This window comes from Emydura macquarii, unplaced genomic scaffold (genome assembly GCF_026122565.2).
Source record: "Emydura macquarii macquarii isolate MOO-44397 ecotype Brisbane River unplaced genomic scaffold, CSIRO-AGI_Emac_v2 contig_1253, whole genome shotgun sequence".
Classification (NCBI taxonomy): domain Eukaryota; kingdom Metazoa; phylum Chordata; order Testudines; family Chelidae; genus Emydura; species Emydura macquarii.
Genome location: NW_027131390.1, coordinates 29,247,860 through 29,265,387, shown reverse-complemented (window position 1 = coordinate 29,265,387; position 17,528 = coordinate 29,247,860). Strand labels below are relative to the sequence as shown.

Below are 17,528 nucleotides of genomic sequence, written 5' to 3'. Positions count from 1 at the left end.
TTTCAGAAATTCTCTCATTTTTCTAAGGAAAAGCAGCTGTGCAAACCATGCTCTCAAGCTTTCTGATGCACTCTGATTTACAGGGAATATGTGTTGACTTTTCATAGTCTGTGGTCTCTGTGTTAGAAATGCTAATCAATATAAATTCTTATAATAGGGTCTGGGAAGGAAACAACTGAGGAATTTGTATCCATGTTCTCATGAATCTTCTGAATCTAAGTTTAAAGCATCACATTTAGTTTTTGTTTTTAACAGGCTGAGATTCAAGTGAGTTTTGCCCTCACCATTCTGTGGTGTAGGCCAATAGAACTGTACCCACAGCAGAGCTCTCAAGTCAGGACCAGTTGATTGGGCCTGATTCTGCAAGACATACTCGGAGTGGTGACATTGTCAGACAGGGCTCTTTGCATGAATAACAGTGGTAGGATCACTCACTTAAGTCTTGGTTCTGCAGACCACTTAAATATATACTAGTTTTAACTCTGAATTTACTCGCTTTAGTTTGGGTCAGACAGGAACACTATTTGAGAGTGGGTGTAATCCCTCCAGCAATGTGCTGTTGAACAGTTGCCAGGTTACACCTTAGGGGTACCTGTATTTTAGTGGTGTGTGAATTGGTTTCTTTTTAAAAGTGAGCTGGGATCTTTTGAAATAAAGAGTCCTGTCTAAATGCATTGTAATAGGGATTTTAACATTATGCATGTCAGTTTTGTTCCCCTGCCCTGCCATCCAAAACATGTCTTTTTCCTGTGTCTGTCTTTTTCATGTAATTATAAACTACACAAGTAGTACCTTTTTTAAAACACACACACAATGTAGATTATTGACCAGAAAGATTAAGGAGGTAGTATGGTCGAATATGTCAATCTCATCTGGTTTCCAGTTTGACCTCACAGACCATTATGGTCTACCGTATCAATTTTAGCTGTTACATATGGACACTAAATCCATGTGCTCGAAGATACATTTTGTCAACCAAAAACCAAGTATTTTGCAAGTGACAGATGCACTAAGCTTCCATTAAGTGAATTCAGCAAACTGGATATGGCCCCTAAATTAACAAGAATTTGCTGCCAGCACGAAATCTTGCCTGGTTCTGCCACTGATTTGTTGTATCTTCAAGACATGAGAAAAGTATTTTAATCTCTTGGTGCTACAGTTTACCCATCTTCAAAATGAATGTAATAATGACCTTAGTTAATAATGTATCTCATAGGTGTATTATGAGACCCAAGGAAGGCTTATGAAAGATGTTTGAGATGTTCAGATAAAAAGTGCTACTGATGTGCAAAGTATTAAGATGAAAAGAATGTTTTCAAATGTTAACACTAACCAAAAATGCATACCCAGAGAAGTGGCTGTGAGGTAACCATATACTGCCATTCAGGTTGCTCTGCCTTACTGCACCACAAAGTGATCTAACAAGTGACTGATTATTTTTGGGCATCCAGCATAAGATATTTTACAAGGTCCTGATTTTTAGGGGGTGAGCGTTCTGCACTTCCTGAAAATTACTAGTCCCTTTAAATTGTCTCAATGGGCATCCAATATCACTAGTGATTTTTGAGAGTGTAGACTTGTATTTCCATTGTCTTGACAAGACTTTCCTTTAAATGGTAAGGAAAGTTGCCAGCATCTGAAACTTTCTCTGGAGCAAAACTCATTCCTTGCCAGTAACAGACTATATTCATGTTATATTTGTCTCCACTGTTTATAACATTCTATTTAGTATACTGCACAATCAATTGGCATTATTAGAAATTGCATTTTTGGGTATTATGACAGTTTAATACATTAGGCAAAACAAAGAATTTGGAGTGATTTTGTACAACTGTTACTTGTAAATATCTGTAGTTCCCGTAGCAGGATCACTAGAGGGAGTTGTAGGCAATGCTACTCCTTCATGATCACCAACAGCTTTGCATCCTTAAAAGTAAAATGGGTTTTCTCTATAATTGTTAGTAAGAAAAATACTGGATAATTTTCATCACTGTAATTTAATTTCACTGTCTAGTCACTGATTATTTATTAAACTGTTCCACCCTCACAAGGAATTGAGAGCAAATCCTTCTCTCTTGCTTGACAAGTAACCACAACAAGCAAGCAAGGAATGTTCTCATGCAAAGCTTTCTGATAACATATTTCTCAGTTAATGTTAAAAATAACTGAGGTGCAATGCTCAGAATAGATACATATGAATTGTGCCTTTCAGGGAAAACACAATGAAATAAAAATCAAATATCAATGGTTTTTTAAAAGTGAATTGATCAAGATTAATTTAAAGAACACTTCTTCCCCATTGTCCACCATGGTTTCAGTATAGAAAAGTTCTACTCGAGTTTCAAGCCTTGGTTCAAACACAGCGGGGGGGAACCCTTCAGGTCTGGAGGTTGTCAGGGGAAGATTACTATTGAGAAGGAAAACGGATAGCACATTTGTTGCTCTGCTCAGTAACTCTGCTCAGTAACTCTTAGTGAGCTAGCAACTAGGCTCCGTTTGAATCTTGGAGCCTTGTTGCTAGCTCACTAAGAGTTACTGAAAGTTGAAGCACTGTCAAAAGGAAACCTTAAAAGTTGTGCTTGTCCTTCTTTCTTAGCAGATTTTTCCCATGTGGCAGTTCTGCTAGACAGTGCTATAGTGAAACAGGAAAGACCTGCACAAAGTAAATTAAAATTTACATGAAGACAGTTGCCACTGAAGTAATCTTTCGTTATTGATTGTTTTGTTGTTTACAATGGAGACTGCTGATGGTTCTCTCTCAGAATTGGAGGCTGATAGCCTGAGGTCCTTGAATGTGTACAACAGACTTCTTCCTCTATTTCAGAATCCAAAGACAACTCAAAGGTTTATAAAATGTCAATAAGTTGCACTTATGGCACTTGAGTAGAGCTCAAGTTCTTTTTAAAAGAGGGTAATCATTATCCACTATTTATCAGTAGGGAAACTGAGTCAGGGAGCCTTTAAGGAAGACATTTTCAAAAGTACCTGAGTGAGTTGATAGCTTCAGGCCAGGTCTACACTTAAGTTTTATCAATGTAACTATATCAGTTAGAGGCGTGATTATATATTGCAGGTATAGTTATGTCAGTGAAAATCCTACTGTGGATGCTTTAATATTTGACTAAAGCAGATTTATACTGGTATTGTTTCCAGTTCCTGAACCAGAATGAGCTATATTGCTATAGGCACTTTTATACCAGTAATGTGTCCACATCAGGGTTTTTTATTTAACCAGTATAGTTAAAGTGCAAATCTATTGTAGTCTACTAGTTAGTGTACATTAGTACAATTTCCACTAACTTTCAGTGGGAATTGGTCACGAATGTAAATGGAGTGGGGGCTCCTAAGTCACTTTTGAGATTTTATCCTAAAGGACTTGCCTGAAGTCACAAAGCAAGTGAGTGGAAAAGTCAGTACTAAAGCCCATTTCTCCTGCCTCCCAGTTCTGTGTTCAGTCCACTGGACAACTGCTTCATTTAGATTTAATTTAAGTAAAATCCCATGTATGGTGCAAATGAAATAAATGTGTGGGTTTAAACTGTGTAAGTGTACTTAACACACTTCTTGATGTCACCCTTTTCCTTGTTGTTGTGCTGACAGTTTTCAGTCTTTTCTGCTAGGCCTCTGTCACTACCCTTGCTGATTTGCCTTGGAAAGCTGAAAGTTTCAATTTAAATCAAACATACTACAAACAAGACTGTCAACATTGCTTTCATGATGTAGCCATGACATATGATGGTGGCTTACAAAGTACGTTACATTAATATTAAGACTTAAATGACAGTGGTAGATAAAATATTCTTAAAATACGTATCAGATATTCCTTATGAAGTGACTTTAGTTCTCAGTGGCTTTCCACAATCTCTTGTTTTAGGTCATATATCAAAAGTGACCAGTTTTGCAGATATTTTATATTTCCTGATGCACTAAAATCATGGACCAAATTTATCCTGGTGTAACTCTTGAGTTTCACAAGTCAGACTCTTTTGTCCCCAGAGTGTTTGGCATTGGCTTTGTTGGGTTTAAGTATCTTGTGAAATTGATTACATGTTCGAATTATCAGCAGCTGATAATATCTAAGAGAAAATGTGATCTTCATGGATAAGACACAGAACTGGCAGTCAGGAGACCTGGACTCTGTTTCCTGCCTTTGCTATTGATGTTGTTTGTGACCTTGGACAAGCCACTTCACCTCTATCTGCCTCTGCTTCCCTCCCAATTTTTGTCTGTCTTGTCTATTTAAATTAAGTTCTTTGGGGTAGGGATGAACTCACTATGTGCTAGGGTTTCTAGGAACTACTGCAAGCTTAGAAAGAGCTAATAGCAACTGCTATATTGAGGTTTCCTAACACTATCTGTTGTGAGCCTACCTTGTGATTTTGTACAGAAGCTCTGGCACCTGCATTGTTTGCAGGAAGCCTTTGAAATTCAGCAGGGAGAAAGCCCTGAAGTTAGAAAAGTGCCTGTTCTTTGATCCTAGAAATTCCATTCAGGTTTTGTTGAGATATCAACTGTTGAAAATCACCATTTCACTTCTCGTGTTTGCGTTTCTCATGAAAAATTGAAAGTAGTATAAAGCTAAACTGGAGAAAGGCACTCTTATTCCAGAACAAGAGTGTCCACGCGGAGTTATATCAATATAACTATAGCAGTAAATTATATCATTATAGTTCTGCTGGTAAGCTTCCTTGTGTAGACAAGATGTAAGTCTTGGCCCACATTGCTGTCACCACAGGACTGGGAAAGTCTGATAGCAGCCAGAGCAACAGCCAGGGGGTAGAGGGCTGAGTGGGCTTGGGATCCTGGGCAGACCGAAAGATAAATCTCCTCTTTTGGGTGGGAGGGGAGAAACTAAACTTTATCCTGCTCCTAACTAACACAGTTAGTCCTGTAGGTCTTTAGGTAGCAGACTGGGCTGAAATGCTGAAGATTCAAATCCATCTTGTGAGGCGGGGGGATTGTTCAGTTGCATAGAATAGAATTATTATATATAAGAATTATTTTTTACTGTTTTCCTTTTTAAAAAACTAGAAAGTTGCATTAAAAATAACATAAAAGGAAATTATTAAGGTTACAAAGTCAAGCTGTCAAAAGTTATGAAATGTCAGATTTATGGTTGCCTGAGCAACCTTAATTAAACCCCTTGGTATGTATGCATTATGATATAGTCTTCAATTGCATGATCATATACTACTTTTTTCATAACACCCCTCCCTCATTCAGTGCACAGGATAGATAAACAAGTTTCAACACCCCTTTACAGAATATATCTTACTCCCAACCAGCCCTTGCCAGCCTAGCTATGCTGACCAGTGCATTGGGGTAGAGCCAAGATTCTGTATTGTCCCTACCCTTTTCCACCCACTTAAGTAAATGGCGAGCAGAGATGATGCTCCATATCAGACCTGGACTAAGAGCTAGGTGGCATTGAAATTGCTGCATAGGGAAGCAAGAAACTTTAATCTGCACAGCATTGTGAAACAGGGCATGATCTAGCTGTAGCTAAACAAAACAACTTATCTGAATTGAAAATAAAACATGCCCACCTGTTTACATCTCTGCCAAATTTAAAGCACAATATAAACTAAAGTGGACATTATAAGCCACTCAAAAAAGGCCTTAGGGATGTCAGAGTGTGCCATAATATATATTTTTCATACTTCATTGCAGGTTGCGTAGCAGGTAAATGTAGTGCTACCCTGATGGGTTTAAGTGTAATGTAGTCAACCATGATAATACCCTGACTTTCTTAGAAGACAGTTCTCATGATGACTAACAAGAACTGAAAGCAAGGCTACATGTTTTGCAGATTGGTGTTAGGTTCCCTCCAGAGTTATTTATTAAGCTTCTGAACATGTTTTCTGTATTTGCTTCCTAATAAAACAAAAACAAACACTTGCCCCTGTGTCACAGCTAGTTCTGTGTCAATAGTCAGAAAACCTACCATTAACTTGTTCTTATGCCCTAGTTATGTGGTGGAAGCTAGGATCTGATACCCACCTGTCTGTAGCAGTCCTGGTTGTATAAGTGGAACTGGAGTTAGAGGGCCTATATTTCCTGGAAGGACTATTATTGAGGGGATACCAGTAAAGGGAATGTGAGGAGTTGACTGGAAGCAACACAGCCACATGGACATAGCATGACATAGGGCTTAATGAAGTCCCATTGGTGCAATTTAACCTGCATTCAGCTTCACTCTTTGTGAAGAAAACAAATGGTGGGAGCATCTGAGTTGTGAGTTCTCTGCAGTACAGCAGCTGGCAGCACGTGCTATGGAACTCGGTCTGAAGCCCTACAGAGCCCTGAAGACACAGACCTAGCCCAGCGATGGACCCAGGAAGAGTTCAAACTGTACACAGATCTGGCCATGTAGGGGGAGAACAACAGCAGGAAAGGAATTACCTTAATGGGGAACAAGGCAAAAACGTCTGGAAGACCAGACTCCAACTTGGTTATGTGGTAGCAACCTCTGGCCAAAGGGACATGGGTGGGGATCTGGGTGTCAGGTTTTTTTTTTTTTTTTTGGTTAATGTTTCTATTAAAATGTTTGTAAAATAAGGGTGATGTATCAGGATTAGGGCCCTGTGTAAATCACAATTTCACAGAAGGCACAGAAATTATGAAAATGCCCCCAAACTGTGAACTTCTGAATATTGCCTGAGCTTACAGCGCTGTACACATGTCTGTGTGGAAGAATCAACTGCTATGTGGGAAACCGCAGTAGAATAGATGTGCTCTAAAGAGGTAAAAAGGTTTCTACAGGAACAATTGAAATTGGCTAACTTTGCTAGCTGACTTCTGTCCTTGAAGCTGATAGATAATTTGCCACTTACACTGTTGTGAATTTTCTATTAAAAATATTTTTCACAGGACCCTAAATCACAATCAGTGGAATTGAGATCAGAGGCCTACAGGAACTGTTATTATGAAGGGGGACACCGGGAAACAGGCAATGTGAGGGGTTGGGGTGGAAGGAATTCCACCACATGGAGTGAGTAGGGTCAGGGTTTAATAATATTATACTTAACCTGCATTCACTTTCACTCTTTGCTAATGAAGTATTGGTTGCTACTTGAGCCCTTCTCTCATACACATAACACTGAATACTGTCAAATATATATTTGGTGGTGACCTAAGCTGCTTAGTCCGAAGGAGCATCCTTTTCAAGTGACCCTCATCTGTACCTGATTTCTACTGCCTATCTCTTGATGGTGACATATGAAGGAGCAAGTCAAAAACAATAGCCATCTGCTTACATCTATTTTTCTTCGGCCTAATCCTTTCAAGGATAATATATGGCATCTTGTCACAGATGTTCAAGAAAGGGAGCAGGGTCTAGTGCAGGGGTTCTCACAACACATTTTTTGGTGGCCTCAGAATGTGGCCATGCACTCTTGCTGGTGGCTGCTCTGACAAATTTTCCTAAAATATTTAATTTTAGGAAAAACAAAATATGCACACATACATGTTCAAATCATTGTAATTTACATAGGGTTTCTTAGCAGATTCAATAATAAAAATAATCCACAGTTGTAGTTAGGCTGTGGGTGCCAGGGACACCAATCTCCTTCCCCTCTCACTTCTGGCTTGCGCTGCCTCACCCAGCCTCCCACTTCCCTCCTGGGATCCCCATTGGTCCCCTACTTCTCCTCTCTCTTGCCCCAAGCTGCCTTCTGTGCCCTGAGACTCTAGGCTCACCATGCTCCTTGCCTCTTGATCACAGTGCCTCGTATAGCCAGCCCTGCTGCCCTGGGCAGAAGCCAAGAACAGGAACCGCATAGCTAGAGCTGGGGGAGGGAGGCTGAAGTCTGCTGCCAGAGCCTCTAGCTGAAGTGGGGGGGGGGAGGGGTGTGGCTAAAGCCCACCCCTGGAGTCCCACAGCTGAAGAGCAGAAGCTGAAGTCTTCCCCTCGGACCCCTAAGCACTGCAGGGAAGGGTGGCTGCTTTGCCCCCTCCCACCTCTCTACCCAGAAAGCTGTCATAGCCATAGGAAACGCACTGGTAGTTGCATTTGAGAAATGCTGGTCTAGTGTGCCTGGTCTGATTACCTGCTGCCCATTTGGGTTTAAGGAAAAGCAACTGGGCTTTATAAAGGGCAAGGCAGTTACTTGCTTGCCAATGCCTGTAGAGCATAAGAAGGCTCCTGCAGGGCTCTGAGTGAGTAGGAGGAAGGCTAACCTCCAGGCAAGAGGTGCTGGGAAAACAAGAAGACAGACCCTCAGAAAGAGAGGATGTGCCTAGCTGAAACTGGGACAAGCTCTTTGTAAAGAGGGACGGTTTTTTTGTTTTGTTTTGCTTTTAAAGACATTGTCCAGGGTTTAATACATGGACCTTAGATATGGGGGGGGGAGGAATGTTTTGAATATCTGATCTGTGTGGGCTTTGTAAGGAGTGTTGAGTGAAGGGGCAACTAAGGAAGACCTCAACAGAGCTGAACTAAGCTGAGCTATGCTTGGTCTGTATGGGGCCGGGGTGTCCCTTGATCTGTTTGTATTGAGTTTATGGATATTTTGTATGCATACACAAACAGAAGTGGGTGCCAGTAAAAAAGCAAACACTTTTTGGGGCCAGATTCACTGGTATAAATCAGCTGCTTTGTGCTGCTCTGGTGACACCCAGCAGCCATATTTGTGGCTTAACCTTAAGCAACTATCGGCTGTTTTACATTGCTAGAATGGCACAATGCATTGGAGTAAGTTTCACTGATGCTTAAGTTCCTAAATGTCTAAGTTGATTTTGGAAGTGAGATCCAGCCCCATAAATCACTTAGGTACTTTTGACTTTTTTACTCAAATAGTTGATACAACATTTCCTGCAGTGTGGTAGAAATACTTTATTTTCGCTTACGCTGCAAATACAAGAAATAGCAACTCTTGTGTGATGGTGTTTGTTTGCTCTTTCATGGCACCATGTGTGATATGTGGGGGAGTGAGAATGAATGAATACTGTATGTTGCTATAAATTACGAAGTTATTCATATCCAGGGGCTTTGGTGACATTGTAATAAACCAAAGAACAGAGTGATTTGTTGTCACCAGAGTTTCCCCTCCTCCCCCAATGTACTCATAGGCTTGTTCCCAGAACTCATGTTTTAATTTGTTACACAAGAAGACAATTGAAATCTTCCTTTTCCTTCACCTTTTAACTTTGCAGTATCTGCCTGTCTTCCTTCTCTCCTTGAGTGCCTGCTGTCCTTGGCTGCTGTTCTACATGCTCTTCCAGTGGTTTGTAAGAGTGTGGGATTTCTGTGTATACTCTCTCTTAAGCCACAAGCTGGGTTGGGAATGGTCACACACATGCATCAAGGAAGTCTGTGCAAAGATAGCCATCTCCAGAGGCATTCTGCTTCATTTAGGTTGGGAAATTCATTCTGAGGAAATGCAACAACATCTGCCATTCTTCACAAGAGTAGATTCTGCTGCTCTGTCAAAGGGTTCATAGCTTGTGTCCATCACATTCCTTGGTAAGCAGGCCTAGTGGGCAATTTACTTGCACTGTTAAGTAGAGGAGGGTCAATCTCTTTAGTTTGTTAGCAGTTCTGAAACCAACAAAACAAGGTTTTAATTGAACCTGAACTGTAGATTCAGAAATAATTCAGTAATCAAAGTCAACAAACCATTTGTTTTGGGTAGAAAACTCTGCTTGACCTCAAATTAAGCATTCAATTTTCTCTTTGCAGTGTTGTCATCATAGTTATGTTGGCTCCAGCGTAGGAGAGAGAGAGAAGGTAGGTGAGGTAGCATATTAACCAACCTTGTTTCTCTCACTTCAGTTCCTGGCATTTAAAACTTAAAACAAATGAAATAAAGGATAAGTTGCACAAAACACCTTGAGGCAGTGGTGCTATCCTCCCCCCTCCCCATAACCTTTAGCCCCTGGGTTAGGGCACTCACTGGGGAGGTAGAAAACATGGAAATGCCCAATTCTGCTTATGTGGAAAAAGGATTTGAACCTGGGCCTCCTTCCTGGTAAGTGAATGTCCTAACCAGTAGGCTGGGCTGTCCTATCAGTCTCTCCTGTTAAAGTTTTTCCACTGTGTATAAAATATTTGAAGAGTCATGGGGCTACAACTTGATGGCTAGAACACACTGCTGAAAGATGGGGATCCACTTCAAATCCCTTCTTCATATGGGGAAAAGGGGGAATTCAATCTGGATCTTCTACATCCCACGTGATTGCCCCAATCACTAGGTTAAACATAAAGGGACAGAGGAGTAGTTTCTCTGGTGTCTTGTAAATCTAGCCTGGAAAATCTAAACTAACCATTGAAAATGTTTCCAGTTTTTTCTTTTTCAGTTTTTCTGAATTTGCAAATGGCTTTGGTGCGTCCAAAACTGCATTGTTTCAGTGAATAAACTACTAATCCAAAAATTTGATCCAGTTCTACGGTTAAGAGTTTGTGTCTTGTTTCCACCTTTTTTTCCCCCTAGCTTTGCCTTTCAGCCTTTCTCTGTTAGGTTGGAGTCGTGCATCATTAGGTATGGTCTCCACAAGATACTTAACTTTTTCTTTGAGAAGCTAAGTAAAGTGAGCTGCTTTAGTCTCTCATTTTAAGATGTTTTTCAAATCTTGACTTGCTCTTCCTTTAAAGCTAATTAAAATATTGTGCTTCCCCTTCCTTACCCACAGCTCTAGTGGGGGTGGGAGTAATGCCACAGATGCACTCCTGTTCCACTGTAACTTCATTGGGTAAATTAGTGCTTATGGGAGTACTACACACACACACCTATCTCTCTCTCTCTCCCCTCTTCCTCCCCGGGACTGGCTCTGGTAGGCTGTAAAGGTCCCTGTTGTCCTCCTTTGCACTCCTAAATGATTGTTGGTTCTCCTTACCTGCCTAAGGTGCACTTCAACCTCTAATGTGGTATCTGAGTGCCTTGCAGTCTGCCCCCCCTCAGTGAGAGATTATTTAAAATGGTTTCTTCACTAGTGGAAAAGCTACCCACCAGAGGAAACCCACATGCTGAAAAAGATACTCCACCGCACAAGTGCTTCCAGGAATAAGTTTATAATTACATGTGAATTGCAAATGAGAGGGTGGAGCTGTGAATGATGTTTCTTCTCCCAGCTGCTAAGCAAACATTTGCTATTGTATGTTGGCTGCATGTACCTGTGACAAATTTCTGCAAATTAACCCATTAACTGAGGCCCTTTTATGCGCTGCACTAAGCCCAAAAGCACAATGTGGTGCAGGCTTTTTCAATGTTGGAAAGCAGAATACATTTCTCAGAATTCATTTATTCTCTTGACAGAGGTAGATACAATGCATTAGTAGTTTGACAGGGAAACATAGTGAGCTTTTCTTAGTGTGAGTGGCCGCGTTAGGCAATTCTTCCACAAGGCATCATAACTAAACAGTCATGGTAACCGAAGGAAGCTCCTCGATGCCATGCTGATACTTCTAGAAAACAAGAAAAACACTTCAATGCAGATTGAAAGGGAAGTGTAAGCACTCTGCTTAGAAAACTTTAAGCATAAGTGAAATCCAGTAGGCAGAGGGTTGTCTAGTGTTTGGCACCACTCTTTAAGAAATGTAGGGACAAACTGGAGAGGGGCCAGAGGAGAGCAACAAAAACAATAAAAGGTGTAGATATCTTGACCTATGATGAAGGCTGTGGAAAAAAACCTGGGCAGGTTTAGTTTTGAGAAAAAGCAGATGGAAGAGGGAGCTGATAAGTCTTCAGATATGTAAGGGCTGTTATATAAAGAGGATGGTGATCAGTTGTTCTCCATATTCACAGAAGGTAGGACAAGCAGTAATTAGCTAAATCTGCCACAAGGGAGACTTAGGTTAGATATTAATAACTTCAAGGAAAGTTAAGTAGTGTGGTATGCTTAGCCCCATAAAGAGGCTTCAGCTGCAATAGGAAATATGGGTGCAGTAGCAGTCTGTGTTATGAGACGGAAAGGTTTCTGCCATCTTGTGCAGCTGAAACACAGGACATTAGTGTGCTGACAGGCTAAACTCATAAAACAGCTTTGCTAGGGGGTCTGGGCAGGTAAGCTCACTGAACTTTTTGACCCAGTGATTATCTGATATGATGTGAAACTCACTGAACTGTATGTTGCAAGTCAAGGCCAGAGAGAAGAGTGACTCAGTTTTTTGCAACATTCTTCCTGTTTCTATGCCCGGAAAAAATCATGAATCAAAAGACACTTTCCCCCTATTTTAATCAGATTCAGCTTGGAAATATCTGGAGATGAATCTTTGGCTACAGCTAAGCCACATGTAGCAGAAATGTGCAAGTGGGGAGGGCATGGTGTGCAAAGGCAGTTTAAAGCTCATCCTTGCACTGCACTGAGTCTGCTAATGCTGTGTGCAAGGGCCACTCCCTCTGTACTGAGTTAGAGTAGCATGGAACTGCTTTAAGTTATGCGCTCTACAAACAGGCCCAGCAGCCCTCAGTAGCTGCTGGAGATCAGCCTGGCATTGTGGTATCCCAGACATGTCCCTTTTCGTTACTATGTTGGCAGCAAAGAGGTTCAGGGGAGCGACTATGCATCCAGAGGCTCCCGCTTATTTTGGGAGACAGATTGCTGTGGCAATGCAGCTCAAAGCCACGCAGCACAGGAGAATTTGGCCCATTGCGTCTCAAGGCAGCCATGGTGAAATACATGATGGGGTCTAAGCAAAATAATCCTGTAACTGATAAAAACAAATGAAATTGCTGATTTTTAAATTGATACCTTGATGTAACCAAAACCACAATGTAGTACAATATATATATTCACATTACAGTGCACACCTAGGAATTGCCCTCAGGAATTAGTCATGGGGAAGAAAAATGAGTGAGACTGTCTGTGGAAAAAGTGCTTACACACAGGAGGATAATATCACTCATTAAAGGTGTTACCGTTCATGAATTACTAAATAGGATTCACTCTCACTCTTGTCACTCAGTGATATGTCTGTTCCCTGAATCAGTCTCCCATTTATCCACTGCATCTCTCTGTTTCCTGCTAGCTAAAAGTGTTATTTAGAAGTGGAAAATAAACACATTGAAAAGAGGAATACATTAGCTTTTTAATAAGGATTCAAAAGAAAATGTGATCATGGATTACAGCTGTTTTTGCCCATAACTGTAGATCATGAGCATGGCAGACTGAATAAATATAGAAAGATTCCTTTTGCTTTCTTCCCACTCTCCAAGTGTCTGCTCAAGCAGAAAAAACAAACAAACCCAGCCCTGCATTGATATTTGGATGAGCCACAGTGGGGCAGTAACAACAAAACATTCCTAGGCAAAATAGCAAGGAACTTGGAACAGCTTGTTGGTCTTTTCTGAGCAAAACTATACAAAGTAGCACTGCTCTGAAGAAAAATTGAACATTAAGATTTCCACTTTTTTATCTGAAAATATCTTTTGACTTCACACTCATTTTGGGGAATAGTTTATGCGTATGATTAGTTTTAATTCTCCAAAATAGCTGTATGTAAACAGATCATTTTTGAACACCACTGTTATTAGCCATTTATATTTTTTATTGTGAAATTCAAGTGGCACATAGTCTAATGTCTACCTTGCATATTCCTATCTGTATTGTCTCATTTTTGGCAATAACTCATCTTCATGAGGGCCAAGCAAATAATTCTTAGCAAACCATTATTCTCTTCAAAAACTTTCTCCTTAGGATTGTGGAACTCTCAGAAGATGAGTTATTCTCATGTGATTTTTGTCTCCCTTTGGCCAAAAATCTTGAACAAACACCTGTTCTTACAAGCTGTTGTCTGCATCTGAATTGGGGTCTAACTCAGAACCAAAATTTGAATCCAGAGATCCAGATCTATAATCCCTCAAATCCAAGATTATTTTTCCCCATCTGCAGTGGTAATACATTTTTTAAAAGGTCTGCAAATAGGTAATTATTCAAAAATAAGTAATTGCTTCTGTTATATATTGCCAAAGAAAAATTAATAATTAAAAGCCTACAATTATGTATTCCTGACTTCTGGTTTCAATGCCAAGGGCCTAATCATGAAGCCCTCACGGAGGCAAAATTCCCTTTGACTACAGCAGGAGTTTTGCCCAAGGAAGGAGAGGAGGATGAACTCCATAGTTCAGAAATACTTAAAGATGAACTGTGAAAATAAAATGAAAATTGAGTTAATCTTAGAAATGGAGGGGATGCTCCCCCGGAAGAAATAGAGAAGTGGTGAGTGGCAGGAGAAACTATTGAATTGCCCTAGTGACTCCACAGTTTGGTTACAAGGTTATTTCCATCCCAAGCCTGATGTTACCCCTCACAACATTCTCTATAAACCTGCAATTGAAGCTAATCAGAGTTGAGAGTACCCAAAACCCTGTGGAAGATGCTTGGCAGCTGACAGGGTTGGGCCCCTGCTTCCTGGCTGAAATTTTTCATACCTATTCTTAGGCCAGTTTTGGAAAGGTTCCAAGATAATCAAGCAAGTTGGTTTGGAGACAGTGAACTGACAAAGCAATAGGTTGTTACCAAATACCTGAAGAGAATCATATCTAGCTGATGAGGTTTGTATGTTCTAAGCTCCATGCTGATCACTCATCTCTTTTGCAAAGCTGGGATTGTAAATGCCCGGAAGTACCTGCAGAGTATGTTAAGTTTACAGGCAATTCTAGTATATTCTCTAAGCCCCTTCACACCAAATACTATGGATCAAAGAAACCAGAGGAGTGGCTGGCGCACACTTAATCCAAGGTAGGCTATTATTCAAAGAGTTTACAAGGTCCAGTGATGATGCTAGTAGAACTTCTAAATTTCATGAGGGGAACATGGGGGTAATTATTCATCCTGCTGCTCTTCATGTCTCTCAGGAAGTGAACCTCACAACTTATAGTTACAGGTCTCAGGGCATGAAAAATAACCTCAAAGCTGATGCTTTTCATTTGTCCCAAGAAATGAAGTGGAGACCTATTGCTGCTGTTCATTGGGTCTCCTGAAGAGTGAAGTGTGACCCCACTGTCCCAGACACTCTTTCATAGCATCTGATAATAATGAATTTTTTCTTCACTCTATTCTACTTTTTCAAGAAAATACTATTAAAAAGTATTAAGAAAAAAAAACAAAACAAAAAAACAAAACAAAACCTAGAACTCTATGAAAGAGTTATTTCTTTAAACAAATAAATACATTAGGAAACACACAGCTAAATGAAGTTCTTTAGCAGAAGAGTAGAGCTGGTTGAAGTTTTCCAATGTTCAGATTACTGATGATATATGTTCGCCTCAAAATAAACAAAAAATTTTTGGGTGATTTTCCCCCAGCTCTGCAGAAGAGTTACTGTCAACATCCTTCTTTTATCAAGTGGAGTAAGACACAGAAAAGGAATGGGATCAATGGATCTGCTCTCTAGGTACTCAGAGTCACATCTGTTTGCTTCATCAAAAAAAATAATCTAGCACTACATTTGACTTGCTAACTCTGCAGAGCCAAGTCAGCTAAGAGAGAGTTAGTAGATTCTGTTTAGCTTGGGTATTAATAGACTAATTAAATAAATTCCAATAATAGAATTTTTATCTTGAGATGTACAGAAATAGACACTTCAGTTGCCTTTTTACCTACATTGCATAGCAAACCTCAGTTGTCTTAATGTCACAAGTGCAAAAGCATGAATGATATTTAAAAATAGCTCAACTTGACTTTGTTTCCAAAATAACTTTAAAATAGAACTTATAAAAAACAGTCTTTTAACCCATAAAATACTTAATTTGTGCACACAAATAAGTATGAGGGATTGTCATACTATAGATGGTCACTACAAGTTATCAACATAACCACATGGGAACAGAGAAAAAATAAGTCAACAGCCCATCAGCTGAAAAATAAGGGGCTATAAAATCCCATGATGTCTGCATTAATTTGACTTATAAAGTTCTAGTAATGGTCAGATGAAGCAGTTATCCCTTGATCACTGCTACCTTTTAGAAACAGCAAGCAACTGACACTCATCAGACCCACTATTCCTGACCTCAAATAATCAAAAATTATGGATCAGGCCACAAAGTATCATGATATTTGTTTTCTAAATACAGTTTGGGTTCTTTTTTATTTACCTTCTAACTTGAGGGGTTAAGCCTGGCATTATCAAGCTTTTCTCTGGAAGTATGCAGACATGTACATGCAATAAAAAGTGCTCATGTAAACAGATGCTCATATAATCACATGATTCCAAAGCTGAAATTTGGAGGAAAAAACCCCCAGAAGAAACAGTCCATCTGAAGAACTAAATAGCACTAAGTCCCACCCTCAAGTGAGCGTTAGACCCTGGGCACTGGTTTCAGAGTCCCATGGCCCCTCTACTCCTAGTCTGTTGCTTTAGCTAATCAGCTCCCTCCATATCCCTATGCATTCCCTCTCCCCTTTCCTTCCTTTCTGAGTGTATTTATATCTATGTATTGACCCTCCTACCCACAATTAAAACCTTTCACCCTTTACATTCTCTGGCCAAGACGGAGTAAGGGGCTACTGCAAAGAAACACTCAAAACCAGACAATCCATAACCAGAACCAATCCAGCAGTATTTTGCAGTTTTCCACTGTGCAGCAGGGAATTGTAGTGCTGTTGTCTTTGCAATACTGCATTCCAACACCTGATGGTGCTGTGTAAAGGTATAAAGAGCAGCGATTACAAGCCCCTCTCATCTGACCTAAAATGGAGTCCAGGAGCTATTATGAAGCATTATGACTTTTTTCTAGTTCTAGAGAAACCTTTGCTAAGATGTTGTCTCAGGGTAAGAATGTTCAATATTGCACTTTTTGAGGACATGTATGTCTCCACAGAACTGTTAACTGATGTGTTACCCCAGTCCTCCTACCATCCCCTCCCCCAAAAATTCTCTGATCTAGGTTGGGAGGTGAGTTAAGCCTGGGCTAGCTTACCTCGGTGCATGTAGGTCAGAATCCAAGCTCTGTTTTAACTTGGGCTAAAACCTATTCATTTTGCAGCAAGGATGCAGGCTAAGTCAATTGAGTGCTAATAGTTCTCCAAAACCCTTCCCTCAATTGCCCCTGAAGAACAATTGACTGGGGAAGAATCCCAGCTCATCTCGATACAAAGATCCATGGGATATGCTGCAGTCACACACAGTTGAGTACAGAATACAGACAACATGGTAACCCAAGTAGGACTTCACTGTGGGATCACTTACATCTGGGCTAGGCCAACCCAAACAGTCAGATGTAGATGCTGATCATCTGGGTTAATGGTGCAGCCAATGTGGTTGTGTGCATCTGCAGAGGGGTTCTACTTCCTATGAGTCTTTCCTTATAACTCTGTAAGAAGTTTTAATATTACACAGTTGTACCCCTTGGATTTCCATATCCTTTGCGTTAATTTGTTTCATCCTGGGGACAAATGTAAAGCCAGATGAACTATTGTGATGGATAAAGTTAGAAGGAAATTGTAAAAATCATGAGGAAATAGGCAGACTTCTTGCATAGATTGAAGCTGAAGGTATGTTTTCCTTCCTAATGTAATTACATTGTTTTCAGGGGGGCTGCACAATCCCATCCAAAATTTATAGGGGATGTGCAACATTCTAGCCCAGACTT

The 17,528-nt window shown here is 40.3% G+C and overlaps 2 long non-coding RNA genes across 3 annotated transcripts in view; one reads left to right on the top strand and one right to left on the bottom strand.

The window, feature by feature from the left end:
- Positions 1–8,537: 8,537 nt before the first annotated feature.
- On the bottom strand, positions 8,538–10,982 carry LOC137153995 (uncharacterized). Of its 2 annotated transcripts, none has more exons than XR_010920011.1 (3): positions 10,947–10,982; positions 9,617–9,788; positions 8,538–9,538 (listed from the first exon to the last, which is right to left on the bottom strand). It is a non-coding gene; the product is annotated as an uncharacterized lncRNA (long non-coding RNA). The 2 variants fall into 2 exon arrangements; XR_010920010.1 differs by having other exon boundaries at positions 10,834–10,961.
- A 5,646-nt stretch (positions 10,983–16,628) lies between these two features.
- LOC137153992 (uncharacterized) overlaps positions 16,629–17,528 on the top strand; it is a 268,748-nt gene continuing 267,848 nt past the window's right edge. Inside the window, exon 1 of the long non-coding RNA XR_010920007.1 lies at positions 16,629–16,708. This is a non-coding gene — a long non-coding RNA (uncharacterized lncRNA). The remainder of the gene's footprint in view (positions 16,709–17,528) is intronic.